Raw genomic sequence first — 17,267 nt, 5'->3', positions numbered from 1 at the left:
CTCCCCTACGGTCCAGCTCAAGCCCTGGACTTGGCTCTCAGTGGCCAATCCTTGGTTTAGCCAGTCAGGACCCACCCTGGCACCGAGGTGGTCAACTCCACCCAAAACCCACCCAGGCAGGCTTGGGGAACGTAGCTTATACTGAGTACTAAATCGGTTTGAAATGAAAGAAGACAACCTAATTCTCTCCATAGCCGTGGGGAGAGCGGCCGGAGGTGGCGTTTGAGCAGGGCTTTGGGAAGCTGGGAAGGCATTCACAGGGCAGCCTCAAGCTGCTTACCTCTGCAATGGGCATAATTGTACCATCTTGCCAGAATTATCACTGAGGATGTAATGCAGGCGGCTTGGCACACTGGAGGTGTCCAAGAGAAGTGTCTGACACATCCTTATCAGGAGGAGAGACCGAGAATATAATTTTGATTATGATCCTACCCCAGAACTTTCTCCCAAGAAAATAAATCTCCCAAAGCAAAAAGCCCCATGCCTGGAAGTGCCCGTTGCTAAGTCATCTGTAACTGGAGAAAGCTGGAAAGAACCTAAACATTTGACCAGTTCCTGCACTGGGCCAGTAAAGGAAGCGAGTCCACATGGTGGGAAAATGGACAAGAATTCAATACGACCAGGTTGGAGTTGACAGGAACATGATAAGTCTTTGTTTCCTGAGCACGTTCCATGTACCAGGCTAGGTGCTACGCAGCACCGAGCAGGGTCTGCCGGGCTCCTGCTCCACCGCCACCTGCCCCGCGCCCCCTGAGCGTGGTTACACCAAATACCATTCATTGTCCACTTTTTATAAAGTGATGGTTAAAATATCCCGCAAATCCTTGAGAGAGAAAAAAAATCCCTAAGCTCTGCGACAGGTCGAATTGTGAGAGGGGCCGCACAGAGGGTGGGTGCTGGGCCTCCGGAGGGATGCAGGGAGATTGGGAGGGTCTTATCCATGATGAGCCGTGGCCGGAGGGGCCTGCCTGGGGGGTTCCCAGGCCCGCAGGGGCCTCACCCACAGCTGCAGCAGCCCCAGGGGACTTGGACCCTGGACCCCTGCCTATGCAACCCGGGGGCTCACCCTTCACACCCAAAGCACCTGTGGCCCAAGGAGCACCTAAGCATGTTGCACGGTGAGGGGTCCTTGGAGGGGGAGAGAAGCAAAGCCTGTGCAGCCCCTGCCCCCCACCCACCTGCACCCAGAACCAGGTGCCCCCTCTCCTGCGCTTAGCCGTAAAATATTGATGTGGTACGGATCGGCCAGCAGCTGAAATCCGACATGCCGAGCTTGGGTTACCACCGGGCCCCTTCCCTGAGAGCTGAGTTTGGCCCCCACCCAGCAAGCGCTGTCCCCAGGCCAGCCCTGCGCGGAGGTCTCTAAACCCAAGTGTGGGCTTCAGCACCCATTCGGGTGCCAAACCTTCTCCCATGTGCTGGTGACAGCACCCACAGCAGGGGAGGGAGGTGACCTTGGACAAAGCACCCACCTCTCTAAGCCAGACTCTCTTCATCACCAGATGGAGACAGTTCCCACCCCCAGGGCAAGGAAAGGGCTGTGCACTAGGTTGGGGCCCCTCCAAGGGAAGCTGGGCCTTCTACTGATTGTAAGTTGCTGGGGTGTAGCCTTCACCCACCTTTGGAAGGGTGGCGCCATGCCAGTGGGAAAGCAAAGCCCACAGGAGCACTGGCCATTCACGAGGGGCAACCCGGAGGCCCAGTGGGGCCTGGACCTTTTCCATTCTTTGAGGCTCCCAGCACCTTCAAACATGGAGAAATGCCCCAATAGGGCATATTTGAAACACATGGAACAAATCAGTGCTTTGACGCACATGCAGAAGTCCCAGCTAAGATGTTTGCTGTTGACAAGCTCTCGGCAGGATTAATAAAAGTTTCTGGAGCTCCATAAGTGGGGGTGGGGGAGGGGGGGAGACCATCCTTGAAACCTGACCACACATCTCCGTGACAATCTGATTATCTGGTTTTAGAGATGACACCAGAAGCCTCAGTCTGGGGCCCTTGGGACACAGAGGTCAGCTCCCCGGCCTGCCCCGCAGGAACCCTGAGCAATGGTAGTGCTCCATCTGGAGGCAATTCCTCGAGCACGCCACAGTGCATTTCCTGTGACCGTATACCTCTGTTTTAAGTCAGACTGTCCCAAACTCACTTTCCAATTTGGAAATGTCCTGCAGCGAGATGCCCTAAGCATGCATTATTTTTTTTTTTAAGGAGGTACCCGGGATTGAACCTGAGACCTTGTACATGGGAAGCAGGCACTCAGCCACTTGAGCTACATCCGCTCCCCTGCATGCATTATTCTTGTAACACAAACAATAAATGGAATTTTTAAAAAGTCTTCAGTTATGAAGGAAGTCATGTTTTGGGAAATAGATTTCCGGGCTGGGAGCTGGGTTAGACTCTGGACCCCACTAAGCCCGTCTCCCCTCAGTCGTCCCTGGGCCCTGGGGCTGGACCTCTGCCCCTGGCCTTGGACGGCCCACCCTTCTGCAGAGGACAGCTAGCAGGACCCAAGGACGCCTTGAACAGATGGGTAAGCTGAGGCCCAGGACACTGGCAGGAGGCCCGCAGCTGGCCTATCCTCTCCCCATCGTCCTGGCGTAGGGGCTGGCTGGCAGCTGTCTCCCCGCCCGGGTCCCCAGCTTTGTCCCCATCCGGTTAGTGACTGACACTGAAGCCCCCCAGAGGCCAGATGGGCCCCACTGGCGACCCTCTTTGTGCCCTGGGCTGTGCCCCCGATTCTCACGTGCCATCTAAGAGGGCAGAGGGCAGCGTCCCGGGTGGCTGGGGGGAGGGGAAGAAAGAAGGGGGAGGGGAGACCCGGCAAGGACCCTTGGTGGATCCGCTGGGTCCCGGGAAGCTGCGGCCAGACACCCCTCCCCCCACCAAGGCCGGGGCCATATTCCAAGGCCAGCGGCTGCCTCCGGGGCTAAGAATGTGGTCCGACCGGATTCCAGCGGCTGCCGCCGGGGGCCTGCGCGGGGCCGCGGGGCCTGCGCGGGGGAGGCGGGGCCTGCGCGGGGGAGGCGGGGCCTGCGCGGGGCGGGGGCGGGGCCTGTGCGGGGCCTGTGCGGGGGCGGGGCCGGCGCCCATCCCCTGCCGGCGTCCCAGCCCGCCCGCCCAGTCCCCCGCTTTGGGGCGCGGGGAGGAGCCGCTCCCCGAGGTGTTCGGGGCTGACGGTGGGCTTTGCCTTTCCTCCCTCCGGGGCTGCAAGGCCGCCTGGCCTGAGGGCGCTGCTCCCGTGGCCAGAAACTCTCCTCCCAGGACGGTAACGGTGCTCGCCCGAGGCGGCGGCCCCGCGGGGTGGGGGGCCCGGGGCTGGGGGCGCGAGCCGGGGCCAGGGTCCGGGACGCGCCCGAGGGGCCTCCCCGGGGCTGCCCGCGGAGGGGCTCACGGCGCCGGCCGCGCTGTTACCTCCTGCTCCGCAAACGCCCCGGGCCGAGCAAGACCCCCGCCCCGGCCGAGCACCCGCGGCTGCGCCTGCTGCGCCCGCCCTCCCCCAAAGCCCGCGCCGTCGGGGCTTGGGCCCGGGACCCCACCCTCTCCTGCCCTTTTCCCTGGACAGCTGTCGGGCGCATGGGTATTTCCATGACTCAGTGAATCAATGAACGAATGAACTGAAGGTTCCCGAGCTGGCGCGGTTGAGCTGGCTGCCGGAGTTCGAATCCCAGAGGCACCTCTTGGCTCTTTGGCCTTGGGCAGGGGCTCTTCTCTCTGCGCCTCGGTACCTCACCTGGACGTGCGGACTGTTAGCACCGCCTCCGGGGTCGTTAGCAGGATTAAATGAGTTCAGAGCTACCAGCAGCTTAGACCCGAGCAAGCAAGCGCTTCCTAAGCCCTAAAAGAGAAAAGCCCTTTCGCTCCCGCTTCGGCCATCTCTCAGTGACCGCAGCATACACCGCGCCTCTTTCTTCCTTGACCCTCTTGCCTGTACACCCTCCTCTCTACCGCTCCCCTCTGTCACCGTGCCCTGTGCTTTCACACCACCAGAACTAGCACCAGCCCGGAAATCTGGGTTCCACTTTGGGTCCACCGGCTCCTAACCTTTGAACTTACGATCGTCTCTGGCTAGAATTTTCCAACCTCTTTCCTGCCTCCATTCGTGGCCGCGGAATCCCTTCTCCCCACTGGCTGTCACTTCTCCTTGCCCCCAGGGGAGGTTCCATCCCTGCACTCTTGCCCCTCCTGGCAGACACGCTCGGACTACTTTCAGGGCACCCAGGAAAATGACATTTCCCAGCCCCTGCGTTGGGCTAGGCCGTGGGCTTGTTAAGGAGGTAATTTCTTCCTCCCGCCACCTAGAGGGGAAGGATGCAAGGGAAGACGCTGGGGCAGAATCGCTAGTTCCAAGCAGCCCGCGTCCCTGAAGCACCACCCAGAAGGCTACCTGCCTTCACCCGAATGAACTAACACATTAACCAAAGTCACTTGTGTCCCGTTAGGGCCAAGGAGGTTAAATATGGGTGGGCCTTGCCCACAGGCTCATCCCCTTCCGTGGTAACCTTGGAAGCTGCAAGGTGAAGAGAGCAGCATCCCAAGGAGGTGGGAGCCTGGGTCCCTGTGCTGCCACATGGAGGCGAGATGCCGGGCCAGGGACATCTGCAAGGATTTTGTGGGAGCCAGAAGCAAAGCGTTGCGGCGTTCAGCTGCCGAGCTCTTGGGGCTATTTGTTCTAGCAGCTGACCTGTCCTAACATAGCACTCTCTTTCTCCGCTGCATTCACCTGGCAAACCCCAGCCCTGGATGAACCCAGTGGCTGCTTCTCCCCTGCCCTTCTCAACTGCCCCCAAAAAGTGGAATGTCCTTGAGCAACATCCTTCAACTGGGCCAACTGATTTTCCTTTAAATTCATGACCATTAGCCACATGCAGTCCTCACACTGTCCTGCTGCCTTACCCCCAGGAAGTTGGTCTTTCTCCTCTGAGCTGGCCATCTCATACCATCTTGTCTCTGGTCAAACACCCTACTTCCCGCTGCCCTACCCTTCCAGACTCCACTGAAGAGAGAGAGCAGCAGAGAACTGCCTTGTTCGCGTCTCATCAGGAAACAGACCCACTTGCATCTGCTTCTTCCTTTTCCAGTTCCCTTCCTGTCACATCCGAAGAAAGAACCCTCGTCCTCTCAAAGGCCTTTGCACTTGCTGTTTCTCCTTCCTGACTTATACATAGCTGGCGTTTCTTCAGGGAAAGCTCGGCGTCCCTGTCCCCAAGCACTCTCTCCTGATTAGCCTACCAGGAGGAGGCGCCCCTTTTAGTTCCTTTTGCAGCACTGTTTCGCCTTCTTCATAAAACTCATCCCACACTAGAATTATTTTGTGTGGAGGGTTGATTTTTGAGCTAGTAAGGAACTTGGGACCCTCCCCACCTGCCATGTAGACCCCGCAGCACCTTTTGCCTCAGGAACAGAGGAGAACAGGGTTTTGAGCCTCAAAAACCAAGGGCCTGAGGAGTTCAGGGCCTGGACAACCCGTGATGACTAAGGGCCAAGCTTCAATAACTTCTAGACAAAATAATTTTCCCCACACTGGGAGGGAGGAATGGCACTCAAGGGGAAGCTGGAAGGGAGTAGAAGTTGTGGCTTCCTGAGAAAGACAGGCTGTGTGACCTGTGCCTCCTCAGGCCGAGTCCAGGTGACCACAGGAAGGACCTCAAGTAGGCTGTGAAGACTGCAAGCATCTTGTGAGAAACCGGTAATGGCTGCCCATGAGGATGAGGCTGAGGAAGATTCTAAGCTCTGTGAAAAAAAGTGTGGTGATTGATTAGCAATGCCTGCACTGGTCTGGGATTGCGGGGAGGGGTAAGAATGCCAAGTATTTCCATTCTATCATTCTGTGTCTGCACAGACTGCCACCACAGCAACTTGGGGTAGCATTAGGAACCCAGGATTGGAAAGCAGGCCCATGTGGTGTGAAGTCTTGCTGCCTTCTAGATGTCCTTTGTGGTCCTGTTGGCAGAAAGCTCTGGGTTCTGGGCTTCTACGTTCTTGTCTTATGTTGCATAAAATAATTTATGGACACTTCATAGAGTAGGTAAGGCAGTGAATAGTTTATTAAGAAACAAGAGGGAAGCGGATTTGGCTCAACTGATAGAGCGTCCGTCTACCACATGGGAGATCCAGAGTTCAAACCCAGGGCTTCCTGACCCATGTGGTGAAGCTGGCCCATGCACAGTGCTGATGAGCGCAAGGAATGCCGTGCCATGCAGGGGTATCTCCCACATAGGGGAGCCCCACGCACAAGGAGTGCACCCCTCAAGGAGAGCCGCCCTGCACGAAAAAAGCGTAGCCTGCCCAGGAGTGGTGCTGCACACATGGAGCGCTGTCGCGGCAAGATGACGCAACAAAAAAAGAGACACAGTTTCCCAGTGCCACTGACAAGAATACAAGCAGACACGAACATGCAGCGAGTGGACACAGAGAGTAGAGAACTGTTGGGGGGTGGGGAGAGAAATAAATAAATAAATCATTGAAAAAAAAAAAGAAACAGGAAAAGAGTATGCTGTCCTAGACACAGATGTGGGCACATACGAGTGGCTCATGGGGGGCGCAGGTTAGACCTTTTTTATTTTTTAATTTCTATTTATATATTTTGTTTATTTCCTGCCTCCTTCCCCGTTGTCTGCTCTCTGTGTCCATCTGCTGTGTGTTCTTCTGCGTCAGTTTGCATTATCCTGCGGCACTAGGAAACTGCGTCTCTTTTTTGTTGTGTCATCTTGCTGCGTCTGCTCTCCATGTGCGGCGCCACTCCTGGGCGGGCTGCGCTTTTTTCACGTGGGCGGCTCTCCTTGCTCCTTCACCAGGCAGCGCTGTGCGTGGGCCAGCTCACCACACGGGTGAGGAGGCCCTGGGTACCGAGCCCTGCACCCTCCATATGGTAGGAGGACCCTCTAGCAGTTGAGCCACGCCTGCCTCCCCCTTGTCTAAAGCCTCTCCTCCTCCCCCTTCCTGATGTTGGGAGGGGCCCCAGGAGTCTGCTTTTCTGGTTGGTTGCTTTAGGATCCCCACCTGTTAGCTCTCAGGGGCCCAATGAGGAGGCCTATTTGCGTTTATCGGAGCTTCTCTTTGACCTCGGGAAGAGTGCCAAGTGGCCAGGGTCGTGCGGATCCCTCAGGAGGTTTCCGGGGTGGGGGTCTCGGGGCCATGCGTTCTGCCGGGTCTGCTGGGTCGTCCCTCTTTTTCCTACACTCAACGGCCTCAGTCCCTTCCTTTTGTCCTGAATGGTGCATTGCTTCATTCACTTTTTTTTTCTCATTCACTTTTTAAAATTTAACATTTAAATTTAAATTTAAATTTAAAATTTAAAAATTTAATTTAAAAAGCTGAGCCCAGTTAATACCAGCAAATTCCACGAATTCCATAAAAAGAAACATCTAGGCATAACACAGTACGTTTGTCTCTTACATTTGACTCTTCCACCATAATTTCACCCCAGATCCCGTCTCGGGGTCTCCCATTTACCTATCACCTCATTCCCGCCGGGGTGGAGGCCGCTGCTGAGCCCTCAGCCTTCCTGGGCCCCTGGGACCCGCGCCGCTGTCCTGCTTGCTCCGGTCGCTCCTTTTCTCCTCTCCCTGGAGCTCCTTTTCCTGGACTGCGCTCTGGGGTCCACACCACAAAAGGCCCCAGTGGGCTCTTAACCAGCAGCCGCCAGGCCGCTGACCCGGGGCCCAATGCCCCTGTGCCCGGGCGGCCCTGCAGCGCAGCGCTGCCCACCCCCGCCCCCCGCTGCCCCTCCTTTCCCACCAGGGACTTGCTCTTCCCGGGGCTCCTTCTCAGAAGGGGCGCTGCTCAGCCCCACCCCACGCCCATCCCCCCACCTCACCAGTGTCTCCCTTCCCCAAAGAAAGAAACCCCAATCCTATAAAAGACAAAGCCGCCTTTTCTTTTTCTTGTTCTTGTTCTTGTTCAAAAAATTAATAGAAGTTCACTGCCGAAAATTTGGGAAACAGTCCAAAGAAAAATAAAATTTATATTCTCCCTGTCATCCCACCATCACTGGGTGTGTGCTTCATTCCCTCCCAGTCCCTCTGTATCTGTTTTGTTTTGTTTTTGTGTTTGTAATTTTGTATCCCACATCTTTTTTCCCCCTTTAAATATAAATATAAATAAATAAATATATGTATATTTATATGTATGTTTCTTAAGAGGTGCCGGGGATTGAACCTGGGACTTCATACAGGGGAAGCAGGTGCTCAACTGCCGAGCCACATCTGCTCCCCAGTGAGAGCTGGATCTTTCATTTGTTGGTTGGTCGGTTTGTTTTTCAGAGGGGCCAGGATTGAACCTGGGACCTTGTACATGGGAAGCAGGCGCTCAGTCACTTGAGCTACATCCACTCCCAAAATTACATCACTGCATCAACAAAAGTAGGTGACTAATGGACGCATCGAGGGCTGGTGACTGGAGATAAGCAAGCATGGTAGAATGCTGACTGTAGCACCCAGATGGAGGGTATATGGAGGTCACTGAAGAATTCTTTCAGATTTTCTGTATGTTTGAAAATTTTCCTAAACAAGTGTTGCGAAACCACTGCGTTGTAAACACACACCTACCTGATGGGCGTCCACCCAACGGGAGCGCGTGTCGGTGCCCCTTGCCTCACTATTCGTGAGAGCCCCAAATCAGAAAGAACCCCCCGTGGCACAGCACGAGCAAACGCACCGACACAGTGTGGCGTGAAAGAAGCTGGCAGGAAGAGGACGCGGTGTGACTCCGCTAATATGAAGATCTAGAACAGGCAAAAACCATCTGCGAGGTTAGAGGTCAGGATCGTGGTTTCCTTTCGGAGAGAATTGTTTGGGAGAAGGCACTCTGGAGCTCTGGGGGCTGGAAATGTTCCACATGTTGAGTTCGGTGGTGGTTACACAGCTGTTTATCATCCCGTGTCACCGAGCTGTGTATTAAGATTTGAGGACAATAAAGTAGGTATATTATACTTCAACTCAAAAATTTATTGTGGGAAACGGATGTGGTTCAGGCAACTGGACTCCCGCCTATCACATGGGAGGTTGCAGGTTCGGATCATGGTGCCTCCCATCATGGTGCCTTCCAAAGAAGACAGCGAGGTGGTGCAACGGGCAGATGTGGCAAGCTGACACAACAAGAGACATAGGGAGAAAAAACATAAAGCGAAACACAACAAAGCAGGGAACGGAGGTGACTTAAGCAATTAGACATTTCCTTCCCACATCAGAGATCCTGGTGTCAGCTCCTGGTGCCTCCTAAAGAAACAAGGAAGATGAACAGACACAGCAAGTACAGACCAGGAGGGGGAGGGGAGAAATAAATAAAATAAATCTTTTTAAAAAACGATCATGAGAAACAGATGTGGCTTAACCAATTGTGCTCCTGTCTACCAATTGGTAGGTCCAGGGTTTGATGCCCAGGGCCTCCTGGTGAGGGCAAGCTGGCCCACGTGGAGTGCCGGCCCCATGCAGGAGTGCGGCCCCGTGCAGGAGTGCGGCCCCGTGCAGGAGTGCCGCGCTGCGTGGGAATGTCACCCAATGCGGGAAAGCCGCCCCGCACATGCCGGTCAATGCGGGGAGCTGGCGCAGTAAGGACACAACAAGAGACACAGAGGAGCGAAAATAAGAAGACGTAGCAGAACAGGGAGTTGAGGTGGCACGAGAGAGTCATTACCTCTCTCCCATTCTGGAAGGTGTCAGGATCGGTTCCCGGAGCCACCTAATGAGAACACAAGCAGACACAGAAGAACACACAGCAAATGGACACAGAGCAGATAATGGGGGAATGAGGGGCAGAAATAAATAAAAATAAAATCTTTAAAAACAAAAAAAATAAATTATTGTGATGTGACTCAAGCAATTGGGCACCTGCCTCCCACACTGGAGGTTCCGGGTTCGGTTCCCATGCATCCTAAAGGAGATGAGCAGATGCCATAGCCAGCAGGGAGTGGAAGTGGTTCAAGCAGTTGGGCACTTGCCTCCCATGTGGGAGGTCCCGGGTTCAGTTTCTGGTGCCTCCTAAAGAAAGATAAGCAGACTGAGCAGACAGATGAGGGAGCCACCTTGCAGCAGGGGGGCATAAAATAAAAAATAAAAAAAAAATTATCATGAGCATCTTCCCAAGTCATTGTAAATTCTCTGTTTTTTTTTTTTAAGATTTATTATTTTTATTTATTTCTCTTACCACCCCCCACCCCCTATTGTCTGTTCTGTGTCCACTCGCTGTGTGTTCTTCTGTGTCCACTTGCATTCTTGTCAGGCAGCACCGGGAATCTGTGTCTCTTTTTGTTTTGTCATCTTGCTGCGTCGGCTCTCCGTGTGTGCGGCGCTGCTCCTGGATGGGCTGTGTTTTTCGTGTGGGGCAGATCTCCTTGTGGGGTGCACTCCTTGAGCATGGGGCTCGCCTACGCGGGGGACTCCCCTGCGTGGCAGGACACTCCTTGCGCGCATCAGCACTGCGTGTGGGCCAGCTCCACACGGGTCAGGAGGCTGTGGGTTTGAACCCTGGACCTCCTATATGGTAGGTGGATGCTCTCTCAATTGAGCCACATCCATTCCCTGTAAATTCTCTTTGAGAATACCACGTTCAGTGGCTACGTCTTCCTCCAGCTGTGGACATGGCGTGCTTCACTCTCACTCGTCCTCACATCTCCTTCCAGAATTGTCATTAGAGCCAGATCCCAGGTCCTCCCGACTGCACTGGGCAGCCCCAGAGCAGCCACCAAAAGACACAGACTCAGGTTACCTTAAGAAGCAAAACAATTGACCGGAAGACTCTTCCCAGGCCCGCTGGGAAGGCTAAGAACCTGTTTTGGAAAGGAGGCAGGTGGCTGGCTCCATAGCCTGCGTCTCCCCAGGAACAGGCTGGTCCTGGCATTGACACCTCCAGGGACAGTGCCACCATGGGATGCCACAGCCACGGCCACCCGGGCCCCTGATTCTTTGCTGAGCAACGCGCAGGCCTGAGCAGGAGGCTGGGGGATAGGGACCCAGGCTCCTGTCCCCAGGTCCACCAAGACGCCCGTGGCGGGGAGCTCCACCCTGCAGACGGGGCCTCAGGCGTGGGGCAGCAACACCGAGGCGCCAAGGGCTCCCCCCAAACAAACGGCGGCGCCTAGTGACCTCGGCGGCTGGAGGTGGCCGTGCGCTCCCTGGGTGCGGGCCCCTGTGCTGAGCTTTCTCTGTGGATTGCAGTGCAGACCCCTCTCCTTACTCCTGGGGGTGGGCATCTCCCCATTGTGTGGACAAGGACGCGGGGACGGAGACGCTTGGCCGTGGCCCGGGACCACACGGGCGCCGAACGGCATGCCCCGCTGTAGGAGGGACACCCGTGTGCCAGGGCGCTTTGCAGATCTTGTCGTCCCCCACTCCATGGCTGCCCCGTGTTCTGGGGTCTGGAAGCCCGAGAATGACATTTCCCAGAATGCCCTGCAGCAGGACTTCTGGTTAATCCTGCTGGTGGCAGGCGTTTGCATGAGATTTGGAAGGCTGAAGGGAGGCAGGGCCAGGTGGGACCCCGCCAGTGCCCCCCGTGCTCTTCCTGTGACTCACCCCTTCAGTGCGCAAGGCCCAGCACTTTCTGAGCCTCCTAATTTCTTGACGTCAGTGCCTTTTTTTGTTGTTGTTCCGCCTCTAACTCCCTGTATTCAATCCCTTTCTGCTCGAAACCCTGTTTCCCTGCCTGAACCTTAACGGAGGCAGAACCTGCGGAGGAAGAGATGAAAGTGGCTGAGGACACTGGCTTTAGGACAGCTGAGAAGGAGTCTTCTCTTGAAGAGGGATGTGGATGGCGGCCTGGCACCCCTCCCCTGCAAGAAGTGCCCTCACCAGCCTGTCCCCAGGTGCCCCCTCCAACAGCTGAGCTCTGACGGAGAGCTTAGGAAAGCCAGGCGCTGCGCTCGGCCCGTTAAACGAGTCGCCTCGTTATTCCTCACCGGTGCTCCACGGCCCCCATTTTACAGTGGAGAAAACGTAGGCTCAGAAAGGCCAAGCCACAGTCAGGAATGTGGGAAAGGGTCAAGTTTAATTTCCACCAAGGGAAGCCAGAGCCGTCTCTGCTGCTCGAGGAGGGAGCGTAGGGGATCCAGCGGCTTTGGTGCACCAAGAATTTGAAAAGTGATGCTGAAATGAGGGGGGACCAGTGGTGACTGCTGGGAGCAGGGCCAGGGGTGAAAGCGGCGCTGAGGCTGCTCAGCCCGCAGGGGTGTAGGGAACGCGGGAGCGGGGACTCAGAGCGGGAACCGGGAAAGTTACTTAGACCTCTGGGATAGACTGTAACCCCTGACGTACCCAATCAGTGGGGAACAGGGAGGGCCCCGTGTGTTAGGTTTAGGTTGTAAATGTCACTGCTTCTTGTTGTTGGGCGCACCTGCCATTTTGCCCAGGTTGGGTGCCCGTTCTTGCAAGATCGTTAATAAAATTCTCTTCACAATCAGGTGAGCTTTGGTTTTCTTACAGGTGCAGCGTTCTTTCTAACAGGAAGCAGCGGCGTCTGGGCTCAGTCCCGGGCTGGTCTGTTCCCAGGGCCTAAGTGTTCAACAGCACGCCCCTCTCGATTTCCTTTTCTTTTCTTTTTTAAAGATTTATTTATTTATTTAGTTCTCTCCCCTCCCCCCCACCCCGGTTGTCTGTTCTCTGTGTCTATTTGCTGCATCTTCTTTGTCCGCTTCTGTTGTCAGTGGCATGGGAATCTGTGTTTCTTTTTGTTGCATCATCTTGTTGTGTCATCTCTCTGTGTGGGCGGCGCCATTCCTGGGCAGGCTGCACTTTCTTTCACGCTGGGCGGCTCTCCTTATGGGGTGCACTCCTTGGGCGTGGGCTCCCCTATGCGGGGGACACCCCTGCGTGGCAGGGCACTCCTTGCGCTCATCAGCACTGCGCATGGGCCAGCTCCACACGTGTCAAGGAGGCCCGGGGTTTGAACCGCGGACCTCCCATGTGGTTGGTGGACGCTCTAACCACTGGGCTGAGTCCACTGCCATCGATTTTCTTTTCTAAATGTCATCCGTGTGTTGTTAAGGCCCGCACTGTTTCAGCTGCACGATGCAGAGAGGGGAGGCCCAGCGGGCCAGCCCAGGGAGAAGGCTGCGTGAGTACCTGAGTGAGAGCAGCAGGAGGGCAGGGCCTTTGCAGCCGAGGGGCAGGGCCTCCCCTTCAAAGCCCAGTTGGAAGGACACTTCCTCCGAGAAGCCTGCCCTGCTACGCCCCCACCCCCACCCCCACTGCTTCCTCTGGGCTCCCTGACTCCTGGGCTTGCCCTCATCAGGGTCCCAACCAAATTGTGCGTGTGTAGGTGTGTGTCTCCCCTGGCCCCCCATCAGACTGCGGATGACCTGAGAGCAGGGAGGGGCTTCCCTGGTGTCCAGTGGGTGCCAACTGGGCCTGGAGAGAGTGCTCAGCAGATGTCCCGAATGAATGAATGAATGAATGAATGAATGAATGAATGAATGAGGGAGCGAGCAAGTGAATGAGTGCGTTAATGACACAGGGAGGGGCTCTCAGGGCCCTGGGTGCCCTCCAGTGCCTCGGTCGGGAGGGGGCTGAAGGTGGGGGCGGGAGAGCGTCCAGTCCCGCACAGCTCCCGGGGGCCGGGGTCCAAGGCCCCTCTCAACCCCACCGACCCCGCGGCCTTGGCGGCCACCTGGGGAACCGCACGCTGTGCATGCCGGGACGCGTTCACCTGCCACCGTCTGCTCACGCCCGGCTGCCCCCAGGGCCGTCCGCCTCTGCATTGACCCAGGAGCCCGAGCCGCCCGGCTGTCCATCCTGCGTCCTCGCTGTCGGGGGCGCGGTGGCAGGGCGGGCAGTGCTGGCTTCGGGCCCCGCGCGGGCCAAAGGCTGGCAGGGCATGGAGGGGCAGGTGCTGCCCCCGGAGCTCCCGCCCCCCGGCCGCCCAGGGCGCCAGCCCCTCTTCCTTCTCTCTGGGGCAGCCGAGAGAGCCTGGGTGGCTGGCACCCACAGCCCCCCTCTCCACCTCCAGTCCTTGGATCCCTCGCGCGGCGTCCACTTTCCCCTCTTGTCACCTGCAGGGAAAGGAGTCAGCAGAGGCGCTCAGCCTGGTCCTCAGTTTCTCCCTCCGTGTTTCCCGGCTGGGCAGGGCGGGGACCCTGACGTTTCCCTGAGGCTGCGAGAGGCTGGCTTGGAGAGCTCAGTGCTCCGGGGACCCACCTGGGAACCCCTCAGAAGGGTGCGGCTTCCGTGCCCGGATCTGGGCTGGAGGCAGTGTGTCCCCTGCCGTCCCACCGGCCCCGCCTGCTGCCCCTACCTGCGTCCCCCCGTTGGCCAAGAGATCATCAGGTGAAGGGGAGCGGCCGGCCCAGGGGCTCCCAAAGTGGGTGGCAGCTTGAGGCTTTGGCTTCTTGGGGCAAACTGAACCCTGCCCAGTTCCCCGAACTCCAGAGGGGCCCCTTCCCCCGGCCCCCCGCAGCCCCCCCAGGCCTCCCTGGTCGCACGCCCTAGGGCCCCAAGGACCGGGGCTGGCAGGAGCCGTCAGGGCTGAGTGGCGGGAAGGGGGTGGGCTGGAGGTCCAGGGGAGCTGCGAGTTGCAGGGAGATGAGTGACAAGTGCGGGGGCAGTGGCTCAGGCGGGGGGCTGGGCAGCGGGGCCCCAGGCAGAGGGAGACAGCGTGAAGATGCTCGTAACCAGGGAAGCCCCAGGTCCACCAAGCAGTGTCCCCCAACATACTCCCGGTCACAACCCGCCAGGCCTTCCCAGGGGACCCCAGACCCCGGCCCAGCCAGAGTGGTGGGCCCCCGAGGCTGCGGGGCACTGGCTGTTCCCGCCCTCCGAAGCTCCTGGGCCTTGGGCGTCCCCCCATCACGAGGGGCCCCCCGAGCCTTCGGCCAGGTCACTCTCCGAGGGTGGATGGACACACAGGCCGTGAACACCGGGGCTGCCCGCCCCGCGCCCCGCTCCTGGTTGCACATTAATGCCTTGGCCGAGTGGCCCCAGCTAAGCAAACACCCGTTTTGTCACGTGCCCGCAGCAGCTGCCTGGCTGGCCTGAGCCTCAGCGCCCCAGCAGCCCGCGGGGCACCCCTGGCCCCGCGGCACAGGGGGCTTCGGCTGCCCAGGGCCCGCCCTGGGTTCGAGTCCTGTCACCTCTGCCTCGCTCGTGCAGTGACACATCTCTCCCCCTTCCTGGGCTTCTGCTTTCCTCTTTGATCAGTGAGAGGCCTGGCCCCTTGTGGTCGTGCCTCCGGGATGGCAGGCCCGCAGCAGTCAGAAAAAAGCCCTGCCTTTGGAATGAAGCTCCAGGAAAGAGTAAAAGCCACCGACAGGGAACACCGACCTGCGCAGGGCATAGTGACCGACAGTCAGCTTTGCTCTGTCCCATTTAGTCTTCAACAAGCTGGATTCTACTGTGACCTCGATGTTATAGAAGAAGAAACTGAGGTTCAGGCAGGCCAATCTGTCAAGTTAGGAAATGGCCAGAGAGAGGATCTGCCCAGAGGGCTCCTGATCAGGGCCCTCACCCCTCCCCCAATGCCCCCTGTCCTTCCCCATCCCACCCTCACCCCTCCCCCAGTGTCCCCCTGCCTGCCCCCATGCCACCCTTTTCCTTAGGGTGACAGGCTCTGCCCACCCATCATCCTTCATACCTTTTCTGATTTTTGTTTTTTTGTTTTTTGTTTTATTTCTTCGTGCCTTTTCGATCTGTCACATAGAACTCCTCATCCTTCTTCCCAGAAGATGCCTTCAGGACTTGGCATTGTGTGTCCTGCTGCCCTGCCTTTTGTGTTTATCAACTCCTATTCATACCGGAGGACTTTTGAGAGCTCACGTCTTGACGAAGCCTGCCTTGGTTGCCCAGCAGAAGCAGAGGCCTCCCTGGGACCCCCTCAGTACTCCTCACGCACATCGCCTGGGCATTTGTCCCACTTTCTAGGTATTTGTGCATCTCCCTCCCCTGGGCATGATCTCCTTGAGGGTCAGGCTGGGATGAAATCCTTCCCCTTTGTAGGGGAGGGTACTGAAGGAGCAAGGGAGCCTGTGGAAGTGGAGAGGAGCTGGGACGGAGCAGCGTCCTTGGGGAGAGGAGGGAGGTGGGCTCCCTGACCGTGCCAGAGCGGGAAGAACCGGGTTGTTGTGTCCACGGCCACTGTCTAGTCCAGTTCCAGCAGGCCTGGTGGAGGAATTTGGGGTGGAGCAGGGAGGCTGTGAGTAGGGCAGATGGGGAGGCCCTTGAGGGTGAGAGCGAGGTACCTGGGTGCTGGGCACAGACCTGAGGACAGCTGACTCCAACTGAGACTTGGGGGCCAGGCCTCACAACGAGACTAAACAGCCACCAGTCCTTGTACTCTCCTACCAGTCCCCAAAGTTAAGTGCTGTGATGATCCCCCTTTCAGATTAGGAAACTGAGACTCAGAGTGGGGATGTATTTTGTCCCCACTTACATGGCTAGTAAAGGACAAAAGTGGGGTACTGGAGGCCTGGCTTGAGGCCCAAGGGGTCAGCTTAGCCTGGGGGAGGGTCAGGCCCCAATGGCTGAGCCCTTTCCTGGTCAGCTCTGGTCCACTTGGCCCTTTACTCCAGGAGGCTGGAGAGGCTGAGACCTCCGGCTCACCCTTTTACCCCCAGAAGAAAAATGTGGTTTGACTGGCCACAGGAGGAAATCAATATAGTCCTGATTTGTAGGAGAGTCACCCTGGAGAAGGGACCCCTCCAACCTGCTAGAGGCTGCTCAGTGCACAGCTTGACCATTCCTAGTTACCTCTGACCAGCATCCACCTGCCATCTCCAGGAAGGCTGCTGGGATGAAATATCCAAATGGCTCCACCTGCTGGCCAGGTGTGCAGACAGCGATGGTGGCAAAGCAAAACTTCAGTAACAGATGTGCTTCCAAGATGTCAACCAGCTTTCTGCAAATAGATCCCTGGTTCCTGTTCATGTCATCGCAGCTTCCAGAATCAGTCTCAAGAGAAAAAACAATTGCCCCGAGGGAAATCCACAGTTATTTTAGAGAGTAACACAAGAAACTGTTTCCTGATCAAACACAGTTATTGTTTTGCCCTCAGATTCCATTTGTCATTTTTTTAAGCAAATCAATTTTATTCATATACATTAATAAAGTAAATCATTAATCTTAAGTGTCCAATCAATGGTATTTGGTATAATCACATTGTTGTGCATTCATTACTTCAATCATTATTAGAACCTTTTCATTATTTCAATAATAATAATCATAAACAAAAAACAGACCAACAAACAAGAAAATTCTTCACCTCTCAAACTCTGTTTCCCCTGCTGTACTTAGCTGCGGTTTTTGGCTATTCTTGCACAATTATTTATTTATTAAGCAGTTTTA

Source organism: Dasypus novemcinctus, chromosome 10 (genome assembly GCF_030445035.2).
Source record: "Dasypus novemcinctus isolate mDasNov1 chromosome 10, mDasNov1.1.hap2, whole genome shotgun sequence".
In the NCBI taxonomy this organism is placed as follows: domain Eukaryota; kingdom Metazoa; phylum Chordata; class Mammalia; order Cingulata; family Dasypodidae; genus Dasypus; species Dasypus novemcinctus.
This window is presented reverse-complemented; position numbering follows the sequence as displayed.